The sequence below is a fragment of the Mastigoproctus giganteus genome, chromosome 4 (genome assembly GCF_048544385.1).
Source record: "Mastigoproctus giganteus isolate SK-2022 chromosome 4, ASM4854438v1, whole genome shotgun sequence".
In the NCBI taxonomy this organism is placed as follows: domain Eukaryota; kingdom Metazoa; phylum Arthropoda; class Arachnida; order Uropygi; family Thelyphonidae; genus Mastigoproctus; species Mastigoproctus giganteus.
Window position 1 is genome coordinate 138,542,714 of NC_143578.1, and position 27,531 is coordinate 138,570,244.

A 27,531-nucleotide genomic window follows, 5' to 3' on the forward strand; every position below is an offset into this window, starting at 1 on the left:
CCGATCTTCAGGTAATTCCCCAGTGGGGCAGACAACTTAGTTGATTTCAACCTTTCTAAAACTCAGTCTTGTCTTATATCTCGTAAAAAGGATTCTTCTGCTCCTATGCTTATCTTTAGTGACACTCCGATTTCTAGGCAAAATGATATATCTCTTTTGGGGATTACCCTGACTTCTAATCTCTCTTGGCACAAGCACATTACAAATATTGCTTCCTCTGCATCTAAAAAACTTGGTTTTCTCTTTCTCTCTCGGCGTTACTTTTCTTCCAAACAGCTGCTCACTCTGTATAAATCACAAATCCGCCCTGCCATGGAATATTGTTCCCACATCTGGGGTGGTGCCCCCAAAACCTCTCTCAGGCTTCTCGATTCCGTTCAGAAGAGGGCAGTCAGGTTAATTAATGATTCATCTTTAACAAAGTCTCTCCACTCGCTGTCTCATAGACATACTGTTTCTGCTGCATGCCTCTTCTACAGATACTTTTCCATGGGCACTGTTCTTCTGAATTGGCTTCTATAATTCCCGCTCTCTCTTACAAAACAGTCCGAACACGTGCCGCCACCAGCCATTTACTGTCCAACTCCAAACTCACAGAACCAACTTTTCATCTTCCTTGTTAATTCATTCAACTGCCGTTTTCTGGAACCACCTTCCTCTATACGTATTTCCTGAAAATTACAGTCTACAGAAGTTCAAGTCCAATGTTAACAAATATCTTCTTTCGTCTTCTCAACCTCCAACCCAAGAATGGTACTAAGTACTATAGGTTCTAATACGTCGCGTGTTTGGAGATTACATAAAAAAAAAAAAAAAAATTTTTTAAATTATACTGAATTTGAACAAAAATCATGCCACAGACCAGAGAATTTTTTTTTTTTTTTTATGAAAACCCCAAACACGAAAGGTATTAGAACCTATAGTACCTAGTACCATGCTTGGGTTGGAGGTGGAGAAGACGAAAGAAGATATTTGGTGACATTAGACTTGAACTTCTGTAGACTATAATTTTCAGGAAATACGTACAAAGGAAGGTAGTTCCAAAAAACGGCAGTTGAATGAATTAACAAGGAAGATGAAAAGTTGGTTCTGTGAGTTTTAAGTTGGACAGTAAATGGATGTTGGCTGGTGGCAGCACGGGTACGGACTGTTTTGAAAGAGAGAGCAGGAATTATAGAAGCCAATTCAGAAGAACAGTGCCCATAGAAGTATCTGTAGAAAAGGCATGCAGCAGAAACAGTACATCTATGAGACGGAGAGTGGATAGACTCTGTTAGAGAGGAGTCATTAATTAACCTAACTGCCCTCTTCTGAATGGAATCTAGAAGCCTCAGAGAAGTTTTGGGGGGCACCGTCCCAGATGTGGGAACAATATTTCATGGTAGGGGGATTTGCAATTTATACAAAGTGAAAAAGCTGTTTGGAAAAAATGTAACCAAGTTTTTTAGATGCAGAGAAAGCAATATTTGTAATGTGCTTGGGCCAAGAGAGATTGGAAGTCAGGGTAACCCCCAAAAGAGATATATCATTTTGCCTAGAAATCGGAGTATCAACAAAGATAAGCATAGGAGCAGAAGAATCCTTATTGCGAGATATAAGACAAAACTGAGTTTTAGAAGGGTTTAAATCAACTAAGTTGTCTTTGCCCCACTGGAGAATTACCTGGAGATCAGCATTTAAGGAATTGGTAGCGGATATTCGAGAAGTTAAAGCTGATTGAGCAGGGAAAGGTTTCTCGAAATGGAATGAGGAGTGGAATGCAATGTGCTATCATCGACAAAACTATGGACAGGATTTACAGTAAATGGAAGAAGGTCATTAATATACAAGAGGAAAAGAGTGGGGGAAAGAACTGAACCTTGGGGAACACCAGCATTAGTGGAGACGTTGGAAGACAGAGAGTCATCTCCATCACCCTCAGTGAGTGATCAGAGAGAAAACTGGATAACCAATTACAAAAAACAGTTGGCAAACCATAAGACCTTTATGCCAAAAACGACGATCGAAAGCCTCTGATATGTCAAGAGCAACTGCTTGTCGCCAAACGTTTCCACTGAATTTTCCATAAATGGGTAACAAGCAGAATATCTGCAGTGGATTGACACTGACGGAATCCATACTGGTGATCGTTGATCAGACGGAAGGATTCTAGGTAGTTAAAGAGTTGGCGGTTAATTGATTTCTCCATTACTTTAGAAATAGTAGAAGTAATTGCAAATAGGACGATAACTGAAAGGGAGGGATTTGTCACCCTTTTTAGGAACTAGATGGATATGAGTAAATTTCCAAGCAGAAGGAAAAACACCTTTGGAATAAGAAAGTGAAAAAAGGTGGCAAACAACAGGAGTAAGTTCAGGAGCATAAGTTTTGAGAACAAGTGGAGAAATACCATTAGGACCTGGAGCTTTCTTTGCATCAAGATTTGTCAAAATCCTTCTGACATTCTTTTGACGGAAGACCACAGGAGGCAATGAATGGAGTGTGTTAGGAATGGTGGGAGGTGTTTTACCAAGATCATTAATACATGAGCTCAAAGAAAAATGGGATGCTAGCAGGTCAGCTTTATCCTTGGCTGAAGTGACAACAGAACCATCTGGTTTGGACAGAGATGGGAGCAGAGATGGGCAAAAGTTGCGGCCAATAGCTTTGGCAAGAGACCAGAATGCTCGGCTACCATCAGGGCATGAAGCAAGTTTTCTATTCTTAGCCTGTCAAAATCTAGTTTGGACTGATTAATAACTGCTTTACAATTGTTGCAAGCTTTGGTGTAGGAGGAAAATGAAACTGAAGAATTGGAAACAAGCCAATTATGATATGCAACGTTCTTCTCTTGAAGAGCCTTAGCACATTAATTGGAAAACCAAGGTTTAGATAAAGGATGACAATTTAAAGTGGAGTCTGGAATGAATGATTCCATTCATACAGGAATAATTTCACTGACACCATCTGTGCATTGATATAAGAAGTTTTGAAACAGTAATCCAATCAAGGAAAAGAAATCTCACAAGGTCATTCTTGTAATGCCAAACAACATGAGGTTGGGAATAGCCATGAGATAAAGGCTCCATTGGAGAAGAGACAATCACCAAGTTATGATCTGAGGTGCCTACAGGACCACTCACTTCGACCATGTACTTAGAAGTGTTGTTTGTGCGAAAAAGATCAAGCATGTTAGTTGTATGGTTAGGATTGTCTGGTATTCTTGTAGGTAAATGAACAATCTGTGCAAGGTTATTAGTAATTGCAAACGGCTCAGCACCTGACCAGCTGGGTTGGTGTGACTAGAAAACGGAAGCCAGCTGGAGTTGTGAACATTAAAATCACCAAGGAAAATTACCTTGGAACATTAAAGTCAAGTTGCAAAGGGAGGAAGTCAAAGAGCTCCAAGTGATTAGTGTAGTTGGGAGAACGGTAGAGGCAACAGATGAATCTGACAGAATTAGGTAGAGATTTTAAGCCTGAGAAGATCAAAGAGAGGAGATTCCAAATTACTAAGTCTCTGACAGTGAATATCGGAATGGTCATATGTACAAGTACCACGTTTGAGGCGAAAGGAATCATATAGCGAATAATTTGGGCAACTGAGATGAGCAGTAGTTCAATCAACCGATAACTGAGATTCTGTCAGAAAAAGTATATGGATCTGGCAGACTGCAAGTGGAAATGGACATTGTTGAGATTAGGATTGAGACCACGTATATTTGTGAAATGAACTAGGAAGTGTTTGGGAAGTTTAGATCTTTTTGTAGATAAGCTTGCTCTATTAGTTTGACAATTCATGGTGTATTCAATAGTAAGAAAAAGTGCGATAGACATGCTGTATGAAGTAATGAAATTTTTGGATATGGCGTACACATGGTAAGATTATACCCAGATCCTTGACATAACGTGACCTCGACAATGCTCCCCGCATACACACTACTCGGACTCTCTCGGAAGACAGAGAGTGGTAATCAATGGACACTGCTCATCGTGGACTGATGTTATTAGTGGAGTCCCTCAGGGCTCAGTGTTGGGTCCATTATTGTTTTCTGTATTTATAAATGATATTGATGATGGTATATCGGGCTTAATGTCCAAGTTTGCAGATGATACAAAGGTTGGCAGGGTTGTCAAGGACACTACTGACACTATGCTGCTGCAACAGGATCTGGAAAGGTTGAGCAGATGGGCTGAGAAGTGGCAAATGAAGTTTAACATTGACAAATGTAAAGTACTACACATGGGAAACAGCAACCCCAGAGCAACGTATCAACTCTGTGGTACTACACTGACAGTGGTAGAGAATAAAAGGGACTTGGGGGTGGTTGTGCAGGCAGATATGAAGTTCTCTGAGCAGACGGGCTGCAAGAGTAGCTCATGGAGTATTGTCAATGATATACAGGAATTTTTCCAGCAGGGATAAGGAGGTGATTATTCCATTGTATAAGGCGATGGTCAGGCCACACCTAGAGTACTGTATACAGGTCTGGAGGCCTCATTTCAAGAAGGATGTAGAGCTGCTGGAACGAGTACAGAGAAGGGCAACAAGATTAGTGAATGGAACAAAGGGGTGCTCTTACGAAGAAAGGCTTAAGTTTTGCAAATTACAGTGTCTGGAGACTAGGCACCAGCGAGGTGATCTGATAGAGGTGTATAAAGCCTTGAATGGTTTAAGCATGCTCAATGCTGATGGGATTCTTCCTCTAGCTCAGAAAAATCACCTGAGAGGGCATAAATTCAAATTGAGGAAAGATAGATGTAGGTTAGACGTGCGGAAATTTGCCTTTAGCCAGCGGGTGGTTGGTTGGTGGAACAGACTTCCATCCCTTGTGGTGGAGGTTGATAGCCTAAATAAGTTTAAGGCTCAGCTGGACAGGTATTTTGAACGAACAGAGGGGTGAAGTGGAAGTGGTTTTTTTTTTTTTTTTTTTAGCTGATGCTGCATAAGCTTGCTTTCTTGCATCAAATGACTCTACTAATGCTAATGCTCTCCAGTCACCATCTGTCAGAGTAGAGGAAGCAAGATTATACAGTACTGATCCAGAAGCCTCCTAGAGAGTTACCAATAGGTTCGGTTCAGTGTACTAACTAGAAGCGGCCTGCAAACACAGTTTTAGTGCTGTACTCTTGAAATGTAAGGAAGTTTGGATCTTGCCTTGTGTTCATCATAACCTCAAAAGTCATCAGTCATACTGCATGATGGAAGAGATGGGGACGGGTTGACCGGAACTTAGCTCTGGAGACTAAACATGGGTTACACCACTTCAATCCTCTAATAAGAAGAACGGTGGTATTACACTGGTTGATGAGCATCACCTACCACCTAGTATTACCTGGTAACACAGAGGGGCGGCATTCCTCCATGTGGTGTGGGTGCCAAACCTCAACCCCTGCTTATGTTGGTTCACACCTGGGTGGTCACCCACAGTGTGCTTGTGCATGGAGGTTATAGCCAGGATTACTAACAATCCCACCATCATGAAGGTGCAAGCAGAGGATTTGGCTGTTACAGACCATCCAGACTTTGTCAAAATTGGGTCCACTTTACTTGAATGTCACCCGAATGTCAGTTCCATCAGCATTTTAGACTCTCAGGTAGCAAGTACAACTTCTCTGGCATGTCTGAGAGAATGTCTGTGACAATCTAAAGGACCAAAGCTAAGGGCTCAAGGGAGTGGAAGTACCATGGTGTACAGCGTGTGTGATGTTTCAGAGCCATCAGGAATGGGAAATGATATTACCATTTCTTGATCTGCATCAAGCACACACAAAGACAATAGTCTTTGTGTGTGCTTGATGCAGATCATGTGCCTATGCTAATGCTTGATGCATTAGCATAGGCACATGACGCAAGAAAGCAAGCTTATATAGCATCAGCTAAAAAAAAAAAAAAAAAAAACCCCTTATTTCATCCATCCACTCGCTCCATATGTTTGTCAAGTTCTGCCTTGTATCTATTTAAGATATCAACTTCTACAACGACAGATGGAAGTTTGTTCCAGCTGTCAACCATCCGCTGGCTAAAGGCAAACCTCCACACAACTATCATACAACTGTCTTTCCTCAATTTGAATTTATGCCCTACCAGGCAATTAGCAGCAGTGCGTAGCACACGTTTCTCGATTAGACCGGGTTTCGAGCCCATGACCACCAAATACGGAGGATGCGGAAAGGTCAGGGAATGACCACCGCATATCTCTGGAGCAATATGGCCTTAGTTGCTAATTCTCCTAAAAACCAAATGCACATGTTGTATCGTATAACAATGGCGGCAAGTTACGAACAGTTAATCTATGGACACTAGGTATTATTTACTTTCCAAATCACACTATCTAAATTCAAAATAAACCACGGAGCTTAACTTGGTCTATAAGCTACTTATAGAGAATAATTTAATCTAACAATTAAATCAATAAAGCAACTAAATATAATTAAAAACTTTGCATTCGCAGGAGCTGAAAAACACGTAAGGCTTGATGTAAGAAGCGTGAGGATATTAGGTGCGAATTCAGCATTGAAATGGGCCTTTATGACAGCTTGAAGAATGAGTGGATGCCCTCAAAGGAATTAAATTGGGGGACGATCAAACTCTCAGCTGCCCAAATGCCAGTTGTTGGTTGTTTGGTTTTTAGGAGCATTAGCAACTAGGGCCATATTGCTCTGGGAATATGCGGTGGTCATTCCACATCCTCCGTTTTTGGTGGTGACGGACTCAAACCCCGGTGTAATCAAGAAGCATGTGCTACGCACTGTTGCTCCTTCCCACCTGGCTATAGAGGCGCCCCAAATCCCAGAGTTTGCACTTGATCATCAGGCAACACAGCAGTAACCCACCCCCAAGACAGAGGAGCCAGTTGTTGTTGGTGACTATTGTTAAGGAAACAGGAAATATATTGAGCAAATAGGCCCAGGATATGTTTGCCAAGAGAAAAATTTGATGAGGTTGTAGAAGAGATATCATCTTTTAATATCACCAAAGATGACATTGTTGTATGACATTATGAGTAAAAGATCTGCAGACTAAGTTAAAAACTACAGAGTAACGTTGAAAAAAAAAAAGGTGCAAGTTAGGGTTAAATTTGAAAGTGTCTGCAATTCTGCCCATACACTATAGGACGGAGTAAATGATGAGAGCTTTGTCAATCAATTTGGCTCTGGAAAGATTGTGCAAGGCTCGTGGAGTAGAATTTTTTCTCAGCGCAGCGTGGTCTGTGCTTGTTAACACGAGAGGCTTTCTACAGGAATAGGATTCACTTAAACAGAAAAGGTGCAAGAATATTTGCTGATATCAAGGCAGTGCATCACTGCATTTAGGATTCTATTAGATAGTCTGGTATTGATAATTAATTAGTTAAATTTATTGATCTTAGGTGGGTTGGAAATCTGCTAGCTTGGGGAGTGGGATACACACATACTAATAGATTAACAATGTCTGCAGGCAGAGGTAAAAGTGATTTTTGCACTGCTTCTACTGGAATGAGCAGCAGCCTTGAAAGCAAGGTGCTAGGTATTTCAAGAACTGCTGTGAGTCACCATGAAGCAAGTAAATACATGGTAAATGTGTTAGGGTAACTACGAGAAAGAACAGGTGCACATATATTTGTATGTACACCAATGCCAGCAGCATAGTGAATAATGTTGATGAATTTGAAGTACTGATTAAGTCATCAAATGCAGATGTAACGATATCCGAGATGTGATGCCACTCAGATATAAGGGCTGCAGAATATGAAGAAAACAATGTATACAGAAAGAACAGACCAGATGGGGGGAGGATGCTCTTAGTTAAGAAGCACACAAAAATAAAGCAGTGCATCCAATTGACATTGGTGGACAGTGCAATTCTGAGTCAGTATGGTGTGACATAAGCACTGGGACAAAAATGGGAGTAGTAGTGCGTTATAGGCCTAATGACTCTAATGAGCATAATGAACAGCTGTACAAAGCAATAGAGTAGGTCAGTAAATCAGAATGTCTTATAATGGAGGATTTTAACTTTCCAGATATTGACTGGAACTTATGGGTTGGTCATTTGCAGACTAGCAAGATTCTGTGTATTTACTGGATGTCTGCTTTTTGATTTTTCCTTCATGATTTTTGCTCAATATTTTCTCAAATGATTAATATACATAAAACCGAATCTTGCAGCCATTGTTTTCGTATAGAGAGTGAGTAGTAGATAATTCAAATTTTTAATTTCAGTAAATAGATAGCTGTAATGTAAAACTAGATAGCTTAATACACATCACTGCATTTAGGATTCTATTAGATAGTGTGGTATTGATAATTAATTAGTTAAATTTATTGATCTTATTAATTTTCAATATCAAGCCCCAGACTATAGCAGCAAAGCAACAGGCACAAAGCGGCAGGAGTGCTGTGACTCGGGGGAAAACTGATGGGGCCGATTTGCCAATGCATTACAGCCTAAAAAACTGTAAAACTTGTGAAATTTTTTCCAAACTCTCTGCAACATTAACCCCAGGGGCTCACATCTGGTGAGTATGGGCTTGGCACACCCAGGGTCCCAAGCTGGATATCATCATTCTTCTCTTTCTTGGTGATTCCTTTCTACTTCTGTCTGTCTCTTTCTCACTCTGAGGGTAACTCGGGATTTTTTTTTTTTGCTGGTGCAGCATAAGCCTCAGGCTTCCTTGCACCATATGGCTAATAATAATAATAACGTAACATGATTTAGCCAAGGAGGATGTCTTTGTGTGTGTGTTACGTGCAGAGTGTGTCTAGAAATTAGCACCAACTCAGAGCTCTGATGGGCATCTACGATATCTTCGGGTGTAGAGTAGATGCCCTCAAAGAAATTAATATGAGGGGCCCATAAAGCTCTCAGCTGGCCAACTCAACATCAGAGCTAACTCTTGTGCATTAGGTAACACAGCGGCAATCTAAGACAGAATACACTGGTCTCACAACAGTTATTGTCTGTGATGCTATTATCAGGGAGAAGTAATATACTGTGTAAACAGGATAGATGGTATAGGACGAAGGTATGTCTGCCAGGGGGAAAAGTTTATGATGTTGTAGAGCAGATATCATCTTTTAAGATCACAAAAGCCGATACTGTGTACACATTGGCACTAATGACATTAAGAGTAGGAGATCAGCAGATTTACTTAACAAGTACAGGTAATGTTGAAAAAAAGTTGTGAGTTAGGGTTAAATTTCAAAGTGTCCGCAATTCTGTCCAGACTTGATAGGAGGGAGTATATGATGAGAGCTTTGTCAATCAATTCAGCCCCAGAGAGATTGTGCAAGGCTCGTGGGGTAGAATTTTTGTCAGCATGGTCTGTGCTCGTTAACAGAAGAGACTGTACAGTGTAAATTCTGTACAGTGGGACAAACTGATGATGTTACCAACAGCAAATTCTAACTGGAAAGCATTCAAGGAATTAATAGTGAAAGCTACTAAACGTTTCATACCTATTAAGAAATATTGTTCAAGGTTTAGGCCTATATGGTTGTCAAATGAACTAATGAGACTCGTGGCAGAGAAGAAAAATGCATGGAATGCATATAAATTATCAGGTGACACAGAAGCCTATGATATATATAAGCTAGTCTCTAATCAAGTCACAAAGGAGGTTAGGCAGGTGAAGGAAGATTATGAGAACTCTTTGGCTAAGGATGCTAACAAAAACAGCAAGGATTTCGAGTTATGTTAACTCTAAAAGGAAAGGGATGAATCTGAATGGTCCACTTGATATCGATAGTTCGACTGTTGATGATCCTGCTCAGATAGCAAACAAACTGAATGAGTATTTTCATCTACATTCACACATGAAGAGCTATTAAGGTTTGAAAATGCCACAAGATTATCAAATTGTAACAGGGTGCTTAATGATTTTGTAATAACTGAGAACAAAGTGGAGGAGAAATTGTTGAAGTTAAACGTAAGAAAGGCACCTGGGGTGGATGGGATCTATTCAGTTATATTAAAGGAGATGGCAAAGGAAGTAAGCAAACCCTCAGCCATAATTATGAGAGCATCCTTGGACTCAGGGGTGGTCCCCACGGACTGGAGATGTGAAAATGTATCCCCAATTCACAAAGGGAGATCAAAGGGTGACACAAGTAATTACAGAGCAGTTAGTTTAACTTCTGCTCCGGGTAAAATAATGGAGTAACTGGTTAAAGATGCATTGCAGGATCATCTAGACAAGACTGCAGCAATAATTCAGACACAGCATGGGTTTGTTAAGGGAAAGTCTTGTCTGAAAAATTTGATTGGTTATTATGTGGTTACAAAGGAACTGGAAGCAAAAAATAATTTTGATATCATATATTTGGATTTCAGGAAAGCTTTTGACACTGTTGCACATGGAAGACTACTGTACAAATTGGAGCAGAATTGTATTAAGAGTAAGTTGCTACAATGGATAAAAGGATGGTTGAGTGAGAGAAGACAGAGGGTTGTAATCAATGTGTGCTGCTCTTCATGGACTAATGTTATTAGTGGAGTCCCACAGGGTTCGGTGTTGGGTCCACTGTTGTTTTTTATATTTATCAATGATATTGATGAAGGTATATCAGGCTTAGTATTGAAGTTTGCAAATGATACAAAGGTCGGCAGGATTGTTAATGACAGTAATGGCAGTGTGTTACTGCAACAGGATCTAGAAAATTTGGGCAGATGGGCTGAGAAGTGGCAACTAAAGTTTAACATTGAAAACTGCAAAGTACTGTATATGGGTAGAAGTAACCCCAGAAAAACGTACCAACTGTGTGGTACTACACCTAAGGAGGTAGAAAATGAAAAGACCTGGGAGTAATTGTGCAGTCAGATATGAAGTTTTCTGAGCAATGCAGACAGGGCAGGTCATGGAGTGTTGTCAATGATATACAGGAATTTTGTTAGAAGGGAAAAGGAGGTGATTGTCCCTCTGTATAAGGCAATGGTCAGGCCACACCTTGAGTACTGCATGCAGGTCTGGAGGCCTCATTTTAGGAAGGATGTAGATTTGCTTGAGCGTGTACAGAGAAGGGCAACAAGACTGGTGAGGGAAATGAAGGGATCCTCTTACCAGGAGAGGCTTAAGTTCTGCAAATTGCAGCAGCTGGAGACTAGGCACCTGCGAGGTGATCTGATTGAGATGTATAAGGCTTTGAATGGGTTGAGCACACTGAATTCTGATGGGATTCTTCCACTTGTTCAGATTACGAACCTAAGGGAGCATAAATTGAAATTCAGGAAGGACAGATGTAGAATAGATGTGCGGAAATTTGCCTTTAGCCAGCGGGTGGTTAATTTCTGGAACAAACTTCCATCTGTCGTTGTGAAAGTTGATAGGTTAAATAAATTTAAGGAATAACTAGACAAATATTTAGAGGGGATTGTTTTGTAATTTTTTTTTTTTGGCTGATGCTGCATAACTCATACACTTGCTTTCTTGCATCACTTGCCACTACCACTACTACTGCTTCTAGAGGGATGGGATACATTTAAATAGAAGGGGTGCAAGAGTGTTTTCTGATGCTATCGAGTCAGCATTGGGTGGGTCGGAAAAATGCTAGCTTCGGGGGATTCACAGAATAAAAGGTTAAAAGTAGCCGCAGGCAAAGGTGAAGGTGATTCTTGCACTACTTCTATTAGAAAGAGCAGGGGCCTGGAGGACTAGATGCTGAGGGTTCGGGGACTGATGGCAGTCATCATGAAACAAATAAATACATGGACTATGTTAGGGTAACTAAGAATAGGCGCGTGCATACTTGCACTTTCACCAATGCTAGAAGTGTATAGTAAATAAATTTGATGAATTTGAAGTGCTAGTGAAGACATCAAAGGCATATAGTGTGGGATATCCGATTTTTGATGATGTGGCACAGAAATGTAGTACCACACGGATATAAGCAGTGCAGAATTGGAATTTGGGGAGTACAATATGTACAGAAAGGACAGACAGGAGAGGAAGGGAGGAGGTCTTATGCTGTTAATTAAGAAAAACATAAAATCTATGGAAGTGCATCCAGCTGACATAGATGGATAGTGCAATGCTGAGTCAGTTTGGTGTGACATAATCACTGAGAAAGGAAAAATGAAAGTAAGAGTGTGTTGTAGAGTTAATGCCTCTAATGAGTACAATGAACAATTGTATGGAGAAATAGCATGGACAAGTAAATCAGATTTGTTATAATCAGGGATTTAAACTTCCCAGATATAGACTGGAACTTGTGGGTTGGTCACTCGCATACTAACAAGATTTTTGTGAATTTACTGGATGACTGTTTACTGCAGCAGCATGTTTGAGAGGCAACCAGAGAGGGTAATACTCTTGATCTGGTCAGCAGTGATTTATTCGTGCATTAAGAATTTGTAGATAAAGGAACCACTAGGTGGCAGTGATCACAGTGTACTGATGTGAGATTTACTTAAAGATACAATTACCATGACGGGTTAAGGGAAGGGTTTTTCCTTTCATAAAGGTGACTACAGTGGTCTCATATAGTATTTAAATTCTTTACAGTGGGAACAACTGATGACATTACCCACAGCAATTTCTAAATTAGAAGTATTTAAGAAATTATTTGTGGCAGCTACTAGGCTTTTCATACTAATTAAGAAATATTGTTCATAGTTTAGGCCTAAATGGATATCAGATGAACTAATGAGACTTGTGGCAGAGGAGAAAAATGCATGAGATGCATAAAAATTATCAGGTGACACAGAAGCCTATGGCAGATATAAGCTAGTCTATAATCAAGTCACAAAGGAGATTACGCAAGTGAAGGCAGATTACGATAAATCTTTGGCAAAGGATGCTAAGAAAAACAGCAAGAACTACCTTACTCTAAAAGGAAGGGACCAATCAGATTAGTCCACTTGATATCGACGGCTCGACTGTTGATGTTCTTGCTGAAATAGCTGATAATCTGAATGAGTATTTTGCATCTACATTCACACAAGACGAGTTATTAAGGGAGGAAAATGCCAGAAGTTTATCAAACTGTAAAAGGGTGCTCAATGATTTTATAATAACTGAGAGCAAAGTGGAGGAGAAATTGTTGAAGGTAAACATAAGAAAGGCACCTGGGGTGGATGGGATCTATCCAGTTATATTAAAGTAGATGGCAAAGAAACTAAGGAAGCCCTTATCCATAATAATGAGAAAATCGTGGGACTCAGGGAGGTCCCCTCGGACTGGAGATGTGCAAATGTATCTCCAATTCATAAAGAATGATCCCAGGATGACACGAGTAATTACGGACCTGTTAGTTCTGTTCTTCGGATAATAATGGAGTCGCTGGTTAAAGAAGCATTACAGGATCATCTAGATAAGACTGCAGTAATAATTCAGACACAGCTTGGAGTTGTTAACGGAGAAGAGTAAGTCTTTTCTGACAATTTGATTGGATACTATGTAGTCACAAAGGAACTGGATACAAAAAACAATTTTGTTATCATATATTTGGACCTAAGAAAGACTTTTGATACAGTTGCACATGGAAGACTGCTGCACAAATTGGAGCAGTGTGGCATTGGAGGCAAATTGCTGCTATGGATAAAGGGATGGTTGAGTAGGAGAAAACAGAGTGGTAATCATTGGACACTGCTCTTCGTGGACTAATGTTATTAGTGGAGGCCCCCAGGATTCAGTTTTAGGCCTATTGTTGTGTTGTATATTTATCAATGATATTGATGAAGGCATATTAGGCCTAATGTCCAAGTTCGCAGATGATACAAAGGTTGGCAGGGTTATTAATGCCAGTAATGATAGTATGCTACTGCAACAGGATCTAGAAAAGTTGGGCAGATGGGCAGAGAAGTGGCAACTGAAGTTTAACATTGACAAATGCAAAGTACTGCATATGAGTACCAGTAATCCCTGAGATGTACCAACTGTGTGGTACTACACTTAGGGTAGTGGAGAATGAAAAAGACTTGCGGGTAATTGTGCAATCAGATATGAAGTTTTCTGAGCAGTGCAGACCAGAGCAGATCTCAGGGTCTTGACAATGATATACAGGAATTTTGCTAGCAGGAATAAGGAGGTTATTATACCTTTGTATAAGGCAATGGTCAGGCCACACCATGAGTACTGTGTACAGGCACTTCCCAGCTTATGTAATACTTGACTTACGAAAATTCGACTTTACATAGGTTTTTGCCGGCCGGTTCAAACTGAAAAAAAAAAAAAAAAAAAACTTGGAAATGTATTTTGCATCCCCTAGGAATAAATGGAGGTATCGTGATTATATTGTAATGTGAACCCAATTACACATTCTTTTTTTTTTTTTTTTTTTTTGGTAATTCGTTCCAAGACCTAGGAAGATGAAATTTTTGCTATATAACTATGCTATTTATCTCTCTAAAAGTTCGTTTTTATAATAGAAATGGCAGTACACTTTCATCATTTTTATATGCTCCATTATGCGCTGGTCCCAAAGGAACTAGTTATTGTTGGTGACACTACTGTCACCAACAATACTATGCAAAACGGATAGGTGGAACAGGGCCAGTGTATGTCTGACAGGGTCAAAAGTTGACAACGTACAGCAGACATCTTTTAAAGGTGCAAAAGGTGATATTCTTGTAAACATTGGAACTACTGACATTAAGAGTAAGAGATCTACAGATTTACTCAACAAACACAGGTCAATGTTGAAAAAAAGTCATGAGTTAGGGTTGAATGTGAAAGAGTGTCTGCAATTCTGCCCAGTTTGTTATTTAGTTTTTAGGAGCATTAGCAACTAAGGCCATATTGCTCCGGGATATGCGGTGGTCATTCCCTGACCTTTCCGCATCCTCCGTATTTGGTGGTGACGGGCTCGAACCACGGTCTAATCAAGAAGCGTATGCTACGCACTGCTGCTCCTTCCCGCCTGGCTACGGAGGCGCCAATTTTGCCCAGACATGATAGAATGGAGCATATTATGAGAGGCTTGTCGATCAATTCGGCCTTGAAGAGACTGTGCAAGGCACAATGGGTAGAATTTTTTTCAGCCTGGTCTGTGTTTGTTGACAGGAGAGACTGCTTCTACAGGGATGGGGTACACTTAAATAGAAGGTGTGCAAGAATATTTGCTGATGCTATTGAGTCAGTGTTAGGTGGTTCGGAAAACTGCTATATTGCAGTGATTCACAGACAAAAAGGTTAACGGTAGCCACAGACAGAGGCAAAAGTATTCTTGCACTGCTTCTATTGTAATGCGCAGCAGCCTAGAGAGCTGCTGGGAGTCATCATGGATCAAGTAAATACATGGGCTGTGTTAGAGTAACAAAGAGTAAGAACAAGTGCATGTATACTAATACTAAATGTTTAGTAAATAAAATTGATGAATATGAAGTGCTGATCAAGACATCAAAGGCAGATACTGTTGGGATATCTGAGATGTGGTGTCACACAGATATAAGCAGTGCAGACTTGGAATTTGGGAGTACAATGTGTACAGGAAGGATAGACAGGATAGGAAGGGAGGAGGGGTTATGCTGTTAGTGAATAAACACACAAAATCTAAGGAAGTGCATCCAGTCAGTGAACAATGCTATGTTGAGTCTGTTTGGTGAGACATAAGCACTGGGAAAGGAAAAATGAGAGCAGGTGAATGCTATAGGCCTAATGAATCTGATGAGTATAATGAGCAATTGTGCAGAGAAATAGAGTGGGCCAGTAATTCAGAATGTCTTATAATCGAGGATTTTAACTTTCCAGATATCAACTGGAACTTGTGGATTGGTCGCTTGCACACTGGCAAGCCTTTTTTGGATTTATTGAATGACTGTTTTCTACAGTAGCATGTTCGAGAGGCAACAAGAGGGGGGTAATACTCTTTGTCTGATTATCAGTAGTGATTCATCATGCAATAAGAATTGTGATTACTGTCACCCAGTGGTTCCTTTATAAAGGAACCACTGGGTGACAGTAATCACAATGTACTGATATGGGAATTATTTAAAGATGTAACTACCATCAAGGCTAAAAGGAAGGGCTTTTGCTTTCGTAAGTGTGACAACGGGTCTCAGACAGTTTTTAAATTCTGTACAGTGGGATCAACTGATGATGTTACCAATGTTGAATTCTAAATGGGAAGACTTCAGGGACTTAATCTTGGAGGCTACTAGGCTCTTCATTCCAATTAAGAAATACTGTTCAAGGTTCAGGCCTAAATGGATGTCATATGAATTAATGAGGCTCGTGGCAGAGAAGAAAAATGTATGGGATGCATGTAAATTATCATGTGACACAGAAGCCTATGGCAGATATAAGCTTGTCTGTAATCAAGTCACAAAGAAGGTTAGGCAGGCGAAGGCAGATTACAAGAAATCTTTGGCAGAGGATGCAAAGAAAAACAGCAAAGAGTTATTTACTTATGTAAACACTAGAAGGAAAGGGATGAAACAGACTGGACCACTTAACGTAGGTGGGTTGACTATTGATGATCATGCTCAGATAGCTGATAAACTTGAATGAGTTTGTTTGTTTGTTATTTGGCTTTTAGGAGCATTAGCAACTAAGGCCATATTGCTCCGAGGATATGTGGTGGTCATTCCCTGACCTTTCCGCATCCTCCGTTTTTGGTGGTGACGGGCTCGAACCCCGATCTAATTAAGAAGCGTGTGCTACGCACTGCTGCTCCTTCCCACCTGGCTACGGAGGCGCCTACTTGAATGAGTATTATGCATCTACATTCACACGTGAGTTATTCAATGAGGGGAATTCCAGAAGTTATCAAACTCTAACAGAGAGCTAAGTGATTTTGTAATAACTGAGAGCAAAGTGGAGGAGAAATTGTTGAAGTTAAACATAAGGAAAGCACCTGGGATGGATGGGATCTGTCCAGTTATATTAATGGAGGTAGCAAGGGAAGTAAGCAAACCCTTAGCCATAATTATGAGAGCTTCCTTGGACTCAGGGGAGATACCCATGGACTAGAGGTGTGCAAATGTATCTCTAATTCACAAAGGGGTTCACAAAAGGTGACAAGTAACTATAGAACACAATTAGTTTAACTTGTGTTCTGGGGAAAATAATGGAGTCACCGGATTAAGAAGCATTGCAGGATCATCTAGACAAGGCCAGTAATAGTTAAGATACAGCATGGGTTTGTTAAAGGGCGGTCTTGTCTGACCAATCTGATTAGATACTATGACGCGGCCACAAAAGAACTGAATATCAAAAATAATTTTGATATCATATACTTGGATTTCAGGAAAGCTTTTGATACTGTTGCACATGGAAGACTGCTGCACAAATTGGAGAGGTATAGCATTAAGGGTAAGTTGCTAAATGGATAAAGGGAGGGTTGAGCGGGAGACGACAGAGAGTGGTCATCAATGGACACTGTTCTTGGTGGACAAATGTTATTATTATTATTAGCCATATAGTGCAGCACATTATTATGCTGCACCAGCCAAAATAAATTTCCAAATAACCCTGAGAGAGAGAGAGAAAGAGAGAGTGAGAGAAAGAGAATGATGATATCCAGCACAGGACCCTGGTTGTGCCAAGCCCATACTCACCAGATGTGAGTCCCTGGGGTTATAGTGGAGTTTTCCAGGGTTTGGTGCTGAGTCCATTGTTGTTTTGTGTATTCATCAAAGATATTGATGAAGGTATATCAGGATTAATGTCCAAGTTTGCAGATGATACAATGGTTGGCAGGGTTGTTAACCAAAGTAAAGACAGTATGCTACTCCAACTGGCTCTAGATAAGTTGGCCAAATGGGCTGAGAAGTGGCAACTGAAGTTTAACACTGACAAATGCAAAGTACTGCATATGGGTAGCAATAACCCAAGTGAAAAGTATCAACTGTGTGGTACTACACTCAGGTAACTGTGCAGTCAAATATGAAGCGGGTAACTATGCAGTCAAATATGAAGTCTGCTGATCATTGACAAGACTCCATGACCTGCCAGTGCAGGTCATGGAGTTTTGTCAAAGATATATAGGAATTTTGCTAGCAGGGACAATGAGGTAACTATCCTGTTGTACATGGCAATGGTCAGGCCACACCTAGAGTACTATGTACAGGCCTGGAGGCCTCATTTTAGGAAGGATGTAGAGTTGCTAGAATGAGTACAAAGAAGGGCAACAAGATTGGTGAGGGGAACAAGGGGGGTGCTCTTACGAAGAAAGGCTTAAGTTCTGCAAATTGCAGCGCCTGGAGGCTAGGCACCTGCGAGGTGATCTGATTGAGGTGTATAAGGCCTTGAATGGGTTGAGCAAGCTGAATGCTGATGGGATTCTTCCTTTTGCTCAGATTAAGAACCTGAGGAGGCATAGATTCAAATTGAGGAAAGACAGTTGTAGAATGTATGTGCGGAAATTTGCCTTTAGCCAGTGGGTGGTTGATTGGTGGAAAAGATTTCCATCTTTTGTTGTGGGAGTTGATAACCTAAATAAATTCAAGGTTGAGCTGGACAAGCATTTTGGAACGAATGGCGGGGTAAAATGGGAGATTTTTTTTTTTTTTTTTGGCTGATGCTGCATAAGCTTGCTTTCTTGCATCGTATGCCTCTACTAATGCTAATGCTAATTATAACAATCAATTGTGAAAGCCTTATGATATTTTTCTAAAGCACATTTCTGGAGGTCACAACCACAAAACAGTAAAAACAATTTGCAGTTTCCGGTTTATTAGAATAAATATGTTAGTGCAATAAATGGGTAGTCAACTCTATCTTATTGCATTTGCGATAATACTGAAAGCTGGAATTCTGTGTTTTCAAGTTATTAAGGTGAAATGTGTTCCCTCTTCACTGAAATCTGTTCTTTCTTTCCTATATCTATATTAGTCTCATTTGCATGGTCACGTTAGTTCCAATTTTTGTGTGCAGTAAGCTCTGTTATTGATGGACGCTTATCTTTTTTATTGTTTTAAATTTTACTACCCAAAAAAAGTCAGTGAACAGAAAGTGTGAATTTGAGTGTAAAAGATAAGTTACGAAATACAGAAGTGTACAAGGGTCAACAGAGACTCAAATGTCTAATTTTATGCCAGGCAACTCTCTCCTAAGTCTGGACTAGAGGACTGGTCCTTCTGATGCAAAATGTTCTGGTTTAAAGGAGATTTGATTAGGTCAAGTAATGCTGATATAGCCTTACTGGGAGATTCAACAGTATAGGAATTGGATAATATATATAATATATTATAATTTATTTTGTAATAAGGACAAAAGAAATGCAGCCAGGGTATATGGCTGTATTTCATTTGTCCTTCCTTCTGCATGGAAGGTGAGATCTTCCATGTACAAGCAAACTGATGCAGTAACAAACCAACTATCAGTTTCATTATTCTGATCAAGTGCTCTCTAAAAGAAACCAGACTTTTCCTAGAGTCAGAACAAGTTCAGATGGCCATGTGGTATGAGATGACATTCTAGTGGGGATACATTAGAGGCCAGATGATTCTGAAAAGTATGACAAAAATATCTTCAGGCTACCAGAATAGGAAAAGCAAATGTGGCTGACTAATTATGGGCAACATAATCTAAATCATGTACTGGCAACGTGCTGCTAGGAAAGTGTTTTGAAGCATCTAGATGACTTTTATTTATTCCAACATATTGTTGGAATAAATAAAAGTACAAAGGGACTCTACAATGCTCAACCTGGTTATTACCAAGAATCTAAACTGCATAAACACCTTGAGAGTGCAGACACCAATAGTGGATAATGACAACAATATTATAAAATGAGTAGTGTCAAAAGAAATTTCTGTGGAAAAGGTGAGAACGTCAATAGTAAGACAATCAACTCTATTAGAGGGGACTATAACAGATATTTCTTCAGCTCTATTAACTGAAGAGACAACTACATGCTGCTGCTGCTGGATGCAATTCCATTACAAGAGGTGGTCCTGAAAGCCACAAACCCATTCATTCCAATGGAGATGCTGTCTGTTCAAAAGAAATATGGCAAACAGATTACAACAGATAAGGATTTAACTGAGTAAAAGACAAAAGCATACGATAGTTAAAGACTACTATGAGAGTCCATAAGCTGGAAATGAGCTTCACTTGTTCGTAAGACATTCCGTAGCCCACAGGTCATCTACATCCATCCTAGAGAGAAACAAAAAAAAAAACTTTCTGTCAGACTGACTGTAGATTTTTTGTTTTTTGTTTTGTTTTAGGATTTTATGGCGCATTAGCATCTAAGGCTATAATGCGCCAAGTCAACTGACTATAGATAATGGGTAATTCATGCATTACTCTTTTCGAGCCACTGAACATGTTGCGGCAAGTAACAACTCACTACAACATTGCAAGATAAAAAGCAAGTCCCCCATTCTGGTCATACCTCATACATTAATGCTTGACCTGTTATTAATGGAATGCAAGACTTATTAAATACATTTTTTATGAAAAAAAATTGAAAATGTACAAATGTGTTTCTTTGCAAACATTTTCCTCTTATTTTCAACAAAGCAAACTTTTTATTACTTCTGCTTGGGAGAAAAAAAGTCTTATAAAAACATTATAAACAAAGTAAAATCACGAAATCTATTAGTCTTTCCATTTTCAAATTAAGCACATCAAAATTAAGCACCACACATGCACACACATATTTCTGCTTAGAATATATATTAAATATATATTTGATAGATATCTATTTTTACCAATATTTTACATCTAACTTCTTGCATTACTGCATAGCTGAGTGGTCAGGCACAAGGGTTCATAAGTACACGTGAACTGAGTGAACAGAGTTCAAGACTGCAACTGCTAAATATGGTGCTGTTTCTTGTATTCTTTCGATCTTGTGAACTTCTTTGACTGTGTGGTCGTCCCAGAGTATAAACAGAAAATTTATTTATCTATTAATAAAGACTCTGATTGGAAGTATTATCTGTAATATGCTTTGTAAAATAAATAAATTATAATAATCAGACAAGAAGCCATTTTTATGTAATAATTGTAATAATGATAGACATTATTACATGATGTCTGTCATACCTTTTTCGCTGTAATTCCAAATTAACAACCATGTTCATTAATTGGCTGATTTGGATTTTAGTGGTACATAAGGTGACAAAGACTATAATGCACCATTCCAAAACTACTCAACTAAATTTCTATGTGTAATTAGAAAAACAAAATTTTAATATATCTGAAGTGTCACCATATTTTTCTGCTAGAAATATCTCAGAAGGTTATGCACACATTTATGCCTTTTTGTCATTTAACCCTTACTGTCTTAACCTAGCAGTGGTGGCTAGTCTGAGAGACATCTCAATGAAATATCTAGTGCACATTAATTTCTGGATCAAGATTAACTGAGTTACTGTTAACCTTGATCCAGATCTAGGTTGTTACTGCCTTTGTAATCACGTATAAACTTAAGTGGTTTTGAAAATTACATTTTACGAGTAATTCAGAATCATATGTAAAACGAGTTTGAAAGATCCTGCACCATCCTTTATGTTATTCTTCTTTCTTTCAGCTTTGTGTATACTTCCCTTACTTTTTAAGCATGTTTGCATATATAAGTATATATGCACCAATTGTCTTCACCACGTCCATCTGTATGTAACTCGACTCCTAGTGGTCAGATTTTCATGAAATTTACATTTGGGCCTTTTAGAAATATTTGCAGAGCCATTCCAAATTTCATTAAAATGGAATTAAAATTAAATGTAGTTTTAATGCAGTATCATTAGCTTTAGACAGCATGCTTCGTGTGTATTGTTATGTAAGATTCATGAACATGGTGTCACTTGTGAAGAGAGGGAGTGAAGAGACCACTTAAAACAATATATATATTTATATATACACAGAAGAAGTAAATATTACATACTTATATAACTGCATATAAACTGAATGGCTAGGCTTAGAGAATATAAAACTAAAATTTTATTAAGTTTTCTATACAGTTATAATCTTAGTAATTAATTTATAAAGAGAACTTTAATCTACATGCCTAAATTTATCATCTACGTATTGGAATAGTAACAGCTTTATTGACAGTAAAAATGAAAATGGCCCATATAAGAATATAATATCATCTACGTATTGAAATAGTAACAGCTTTATTGACAGTAAAAATGAAAATGGACCATATAAGAATATATATGGGCCATTTTCAACAGTGGAACATGTCACCACATAATACAAACCTATATGTATATGAAAATATTTATGAACAATCTCTAATTATCAATTTACAGACTGACAGGCAAACACAGGAATGCAGTTATGTGCAAATTACAGCATTGATCTGTTCAGGGAAGATCTTGTCTGCCCAATGCTGCTAAGATACAACAATAAAGGAACTTGTGTGCACAAGATAATTCTGACATAATATCTTCAGATTTCAATAAGTTTTTGACACTGCTCCATAGGAATACTGTACAAATTTTAACAGTGTGGTAGTAAGGACAAGGTACCAATATTGATAATGGGGTGGTTGAACAGCAGAAGACAGAGGGTGGTTATAAATGGATATTTCACTTCTTGGGCCCATCATTAATAACATTCGTGACATCCCTTGGGAGTTAAATGCTGGGCCTCCTTATTGTTTATGTTTGCAGATGATACAAAGGTTAGCAGGGTGGTTAATTACAGGAACTGTACTACTGCAACAAGAAGTCACCCCCATCTGCAAAGATGTTCTACTGCAACAAGAAATCATCCCATCTGCAAAGATTTGTTTGTATTGAGGTTTAATGGCGCATGGACTACGCAGGTCATAATGCGCCACCATCTGCAAAGAAAAATTAGTGGCATGCACCGAGAAATTGCAGCTGAACTACTTTGATAAATGCATGGTATTGCATATGGGCACAGTGTTAGTATTAATTGTCTTGCAGCACTGGGGGTCTCCCCAAACTCCACGCTGCAGTAATCCCAGAATAACATACCAACTGGGCAGTACAATACTCAAAGCAGTCCAGAATTACAGTCCAATATGAAGTTCCCAGTGCAATGCGAACAGGCTGCTAGAGCACCTCATGTGGATCTGTCATTAATATACCAGAATTGTGCCAGAGGGAACAAGGAGATGATTATCCCACTTTATAAAGCAATGGTTGGCTGCATCTGGACTACAGCATAAAGGTCTGGAGGCCTCATTTTAAGGATTCAGAACTGTTGGAATGGGAACAGTGAAGAGCAACAAGCTTAGTCAACAAGATTAATCAAGGCCACAAAATGGCATTCTTACCATAAAAGACTTTAGTTCTGAAAATTGCAGCACTTGGAAAGTGAACACTTGTAAAACGTTATCTGATTGAAGTGTTTAAAAGGATGCAGAACTTTAAACAGATTGAGCACACTAAATACTGATGGCATCCTTACTCTTTCTCAGATGATATACATCAGGGAGCAAACTTTTCTTTCAGTCAGAGAGTAATTGATTGTTGTGGAAGAGGTTTGTTTCAATAAATTAACAGCAGGGATGAGAAAAATTATTTGAGGAGATGGACATATTAACCAACTAGTACCCTAGTACCTAGTTGCACAATCTTCAGCATGCAGCATGGCCAGGATATATCAGGGAACAGACTTTATGAAGTGCTGTATAGTGGACACATATGCTAACCCATGCCAATTACACTGCATCTCACAGTTTCCAAGTACATGAGGATATATCCGGGAAGTGAATTGTTCATTCTATGTCCCACGAATGCTTAAATAAACAGCTTGGCTGAGTTTGTCAACTATAGGAGAATGGAGTATTCCCTTTTTCACTGAATCAATTTAATGCTGTTCCCTTGTTACATGGAGAAGTACCATGCTGAAAGATGTTTAGTGGTCCAGAATGACAGTCACCATAAATGAGCGCAAGGCGGTCAGCAACAAATTGTGGAACTGTCGTGCCCTGCAACTGCTGGTGAGCATCCTACCCCTGGACCTGGAAGTCATTTGCTGTGGTATACTCTTCCACCTGAGCAAAGGAAACTCTACCACCTGCATGGGCTTTACCACTGACCCACTCAACAATCACAGCATGGAAAAGAGACAACAGCCCACCTTCCTACAGCAGGCTTGGAAAACAAGATGGACCGAATCCATGAAAGGCGCAATAACCCGAAAATTCATCCCTCACATTCAGAAGACTTATCCCAGGTCACCAGCTTAGTTCTCTCCTGGCCTTCTGACCACATACTTACTTACCGATCATGGCTCCATCAGAGGGAATCTCACATTCCTTGGAATAATAGACAACCCTCTCTGTCATTGTGGTCTCAGGGAGTCCTGGGACCACTTAATGTTTGACTGTCCCCTGTATGAGGACCGCCAATGTATACTCATCTCACAGATTTATTACCTCCCCAAAGATCAGGAACAGTGTCCACTGGAAAATGAAGAAGACTACAAAGCATTTTCTAAATTTGCACAGGACCTTTTTGCCAAATGCTGAACTTTCCTGTAGCCATAAAGGGACTAATCAATCCAAACCAATCTCCACAACTTCCTGAGGATTTTCACGCAGGGATGTCCCACTCTGTAACCCGGAACCATAATTCCTAAAAGCAAGCTGCACCCAACTACCAACACCCCTTTTAAGTGCCACTGCACCAAATATCTTCAACGAGGAACCTGACTTGAAACCAGCCTAAAACAATAGTACTTTCCACTGTGATACAATCACTGGAATATGCCTAACAACAGGATGAGACATCCACAGAGAGAATGACAACCACCGGACTATGACCTTCACCTTTTTATGACCTCTCCTGACCATGGGAATTCCACTGGATTTGACGGACCTGACCAAACTAAGGTTGAATTGACATCCTCCACAAGATGGCAATCTAGAGTGTTCATCCTAGCACATCTACTTTTAATCCCCCCCCCCCTTTGCTTGATAGAGCTTGTCCCCATTTACCCTTTGGGGACACCTTCCTCTACATCCCCCAATACTCCTATCTTCTTCTTTTTTTTTTTTTTTTTTTTTTTCAGTCTCTGTCAGGAAGCTTAGGCGACCCTGGCAGAAGCCAGCCGAAAATATGGAACTGCTGGCTTACCCCTCCCAGAGGTAGTGGTGGACAACATGGGGGTCCCACTAGGGGCCCACAGCAGAAAGCCAGATAAACAACACAATCCAAAACTACATTTTCACAAAACAACACACAACTCCCACTTCTGGCTTTTACAGAGTTCTGTTTCATCGCACAAAGAAACAAAGGCAAAGTTGTGGGGAACCACTGGTGGCACTCTGACCTAAACACTATGCCCATCTCTATAATGTAGTTGGAAAACTCAATTCACTAGACTAAGTAATCTGCTTCCAAGCACCACTTGTCTAATGGTTCCACTCTTATGCTTCCTAAACACATTTGCTTGTGGTGGGTTATCAGTAGTGGTACTTAGATAGGCTGTTGGCTGTAATAGCTCAACTATACCAGTGTCCACACAGAGTCCATGTCAAAATGGATCTTGCTCCCCCATATCATAATGACATAATGTGACCAGAAGATTGTGAAGATCATGATGAGAGCCTGACATGCAAACAGAATGAGAAAGCAAGTGTGAATGTCTTATTATGGGTGATTTCAATTTGCCTCTAACTCATTGGAGAAAGTGGAAGGGAACTCACCATGGGGACCAAAATTTTTAAATCTATCAGATGATTATTATTTGTATCAGCATATCAAGGAAAGCACTAGCAGCAAAAATATTCTACCACTGATTCTAAATCATGAACCAGAAAACATCAAAAGACTTAGGATGGAATTATCATGGTGTTCTAAGTTTGATAATGAGGAGTAATGTTGTTATTTGATTTTTAGGAGCATTAGCAACTAAGGCCATATTGCTCCTGGATATGCGGTGGTCATTCCCTGACCTTTCCGCATCTTCCGTATTTGGTGGTGACGGGCTCGAAACCCTGTCTAATCAAGAAGTGTGTGCTACGCACTGCTGCTCCTTCCCACCTAGCTATGGAGGGCGCCGAATGAGGAGTGAGGTAGCAGTTAGAGGCAAAGGAATGAGTTTTAATTTCAGGAAAGGAGATTAAGAAAACTTAAGCTGCTACATGGCCTCTGTCAACTGGGGAGATAGCACACAGCTTGCAAATATACTGGAATAGTGGTGTACCTTTAAAGTTATAGTCACAGAAGCCATATATACCAGTACAAAATTATAGCTGGAGAAGGATACTGAGGTGGATGAATAGGAGCTAGTCAGTTTAATAGAAAAGAAAAAGATGGCATAAGAAAGTTACAGCTTACAAATCACTGCCCAAGAGGGCAAAGAATGAGGATAAGATGTTTTTCACGTATTTGAATACAGAAAAAAAAATCTTGAGGAGAAGAACAAATCAGACAGATTCTTGTGAAATGAGTGTGACAAAGCCTTAGATAACTAGTGATGGGCATAATTGATTATTATAAGCAATTATTGATTATTATATGCAAATTATCAAAACAAGAAAACCAAAGGAGGGAAAAAAGTAGAGGTAGAATATGATCTGATGTTATCAAAACTAAAGATAAAAAGCTATTATCACTCAACCAATAGTCCTCTCTCGACGTAGTTGATATAATAAATTATGAAAAGGGCAAAAATGATTAGTAGTAATAGTAGTGGCATATGATCCAAGAAAGCAAGATTATAAAGCACCAGTAAAAAAAAAAAAAAAAACCATGCCACATCACCTGTCCATCCCCTCGAATAATTTGTCTAGTTCTTCTTTGAATTTATTCAAACTTCTTACTTCCACAGCAACAAATGGATGTTGTTCCAACAATCAACCACTTGCCGACTAAAGGCAAATCTCTACACATCAATCCTGATTATTTAAATTATTACTCTCGATTTATGTCCATTACTGTAGATGATCCAGGTGTTATTCTGAATGAATTGTATTAATATTTACAGAATTATAAATTTTTAATATTTATGAAGCTGGGAAACATGAAATTAACAATACTGAAATTTCAGATTATTTATTAGAAAAATTTTTAAGCCTAAGGGAGAGTAATGGCATACACCTAGTAATTTTGAGAAAGGTGGCAAGAGAATGCAACAAACCATTAAGGTTAATTATGAGAGCATCACTGGGCTCAGGGATTAGAGAAGTACAAACGTATTTTCGAAAACAAAAAGGTGGTTCTAAGAGTGAAGGTCCTCAGTGCAGTGAATACAGGTGGAATGGACGGTGTGGTGTCCTGTTAATGATTTATTGAGTAGAAGCAAGGAGATCATAATCCCACTGTATAAGGTAATGCTGTGTTCAAGTACAGAGACCTTCCATAACTACTAACTAGTCAGTGTGACTTTGGGGACAGGGAAAATTATAGAAGCAATGATCAAGAGTGCAGTACAGGATCATTTAAACAGAAACAGAATTCTGCAGGAAACAGCATGATTTTGTAGAGGAAAAATCATGTTTGAACCTGGTTAACTATTTTGACAGAGTCACTCACAAGCTGAATGAAGAAAATAATGTTGACATTGTTTAACTGGATTCCAGCAAAGCATCTACAAAGTTCCACATGAGAGGAACTCTCATGTGGAACTGAGTTAGATGTGGAACTATATAAGCTGGAACATGTTGGAAACACAGGGAAAATCCTTAGATGGACTACATGCTGCAAGGAACAAGGCAGAGGGTTGTCATTAATGGTTATTGTTCAGACTGTCTAAT

At 39.4% G+C, this 27,531-nt stretch overlaps 1 protein-coding gene across 3 annotated transcripts in view; it reads right to left on the reverse strand.

The window, feature by feature from the left end:
* LOC150087090 (nuclear factor 1 A-type-like) overlaps positions 1-27,531 on the reverse strand; it is a 384,875-nt gene that overhangs the window by 326,415 nt on the left and 30,929 nt on the right. Inside the window, exon 2 of one of the 3 annotated variants that reach the window (XM_090371809.1) lies at positions 20,558-20,714. The exons of the other annotated variants lie outside the window; for them this stretch is intronic. The gene's annotated coding sequence lies outside the window, so the exon portion shown is untranslated. The remainder of the gene's footprint in view (positions 1-20,557; positions 20,715-27,531) is intronic. 3 annotated transcript variants of the gene reach the window in all.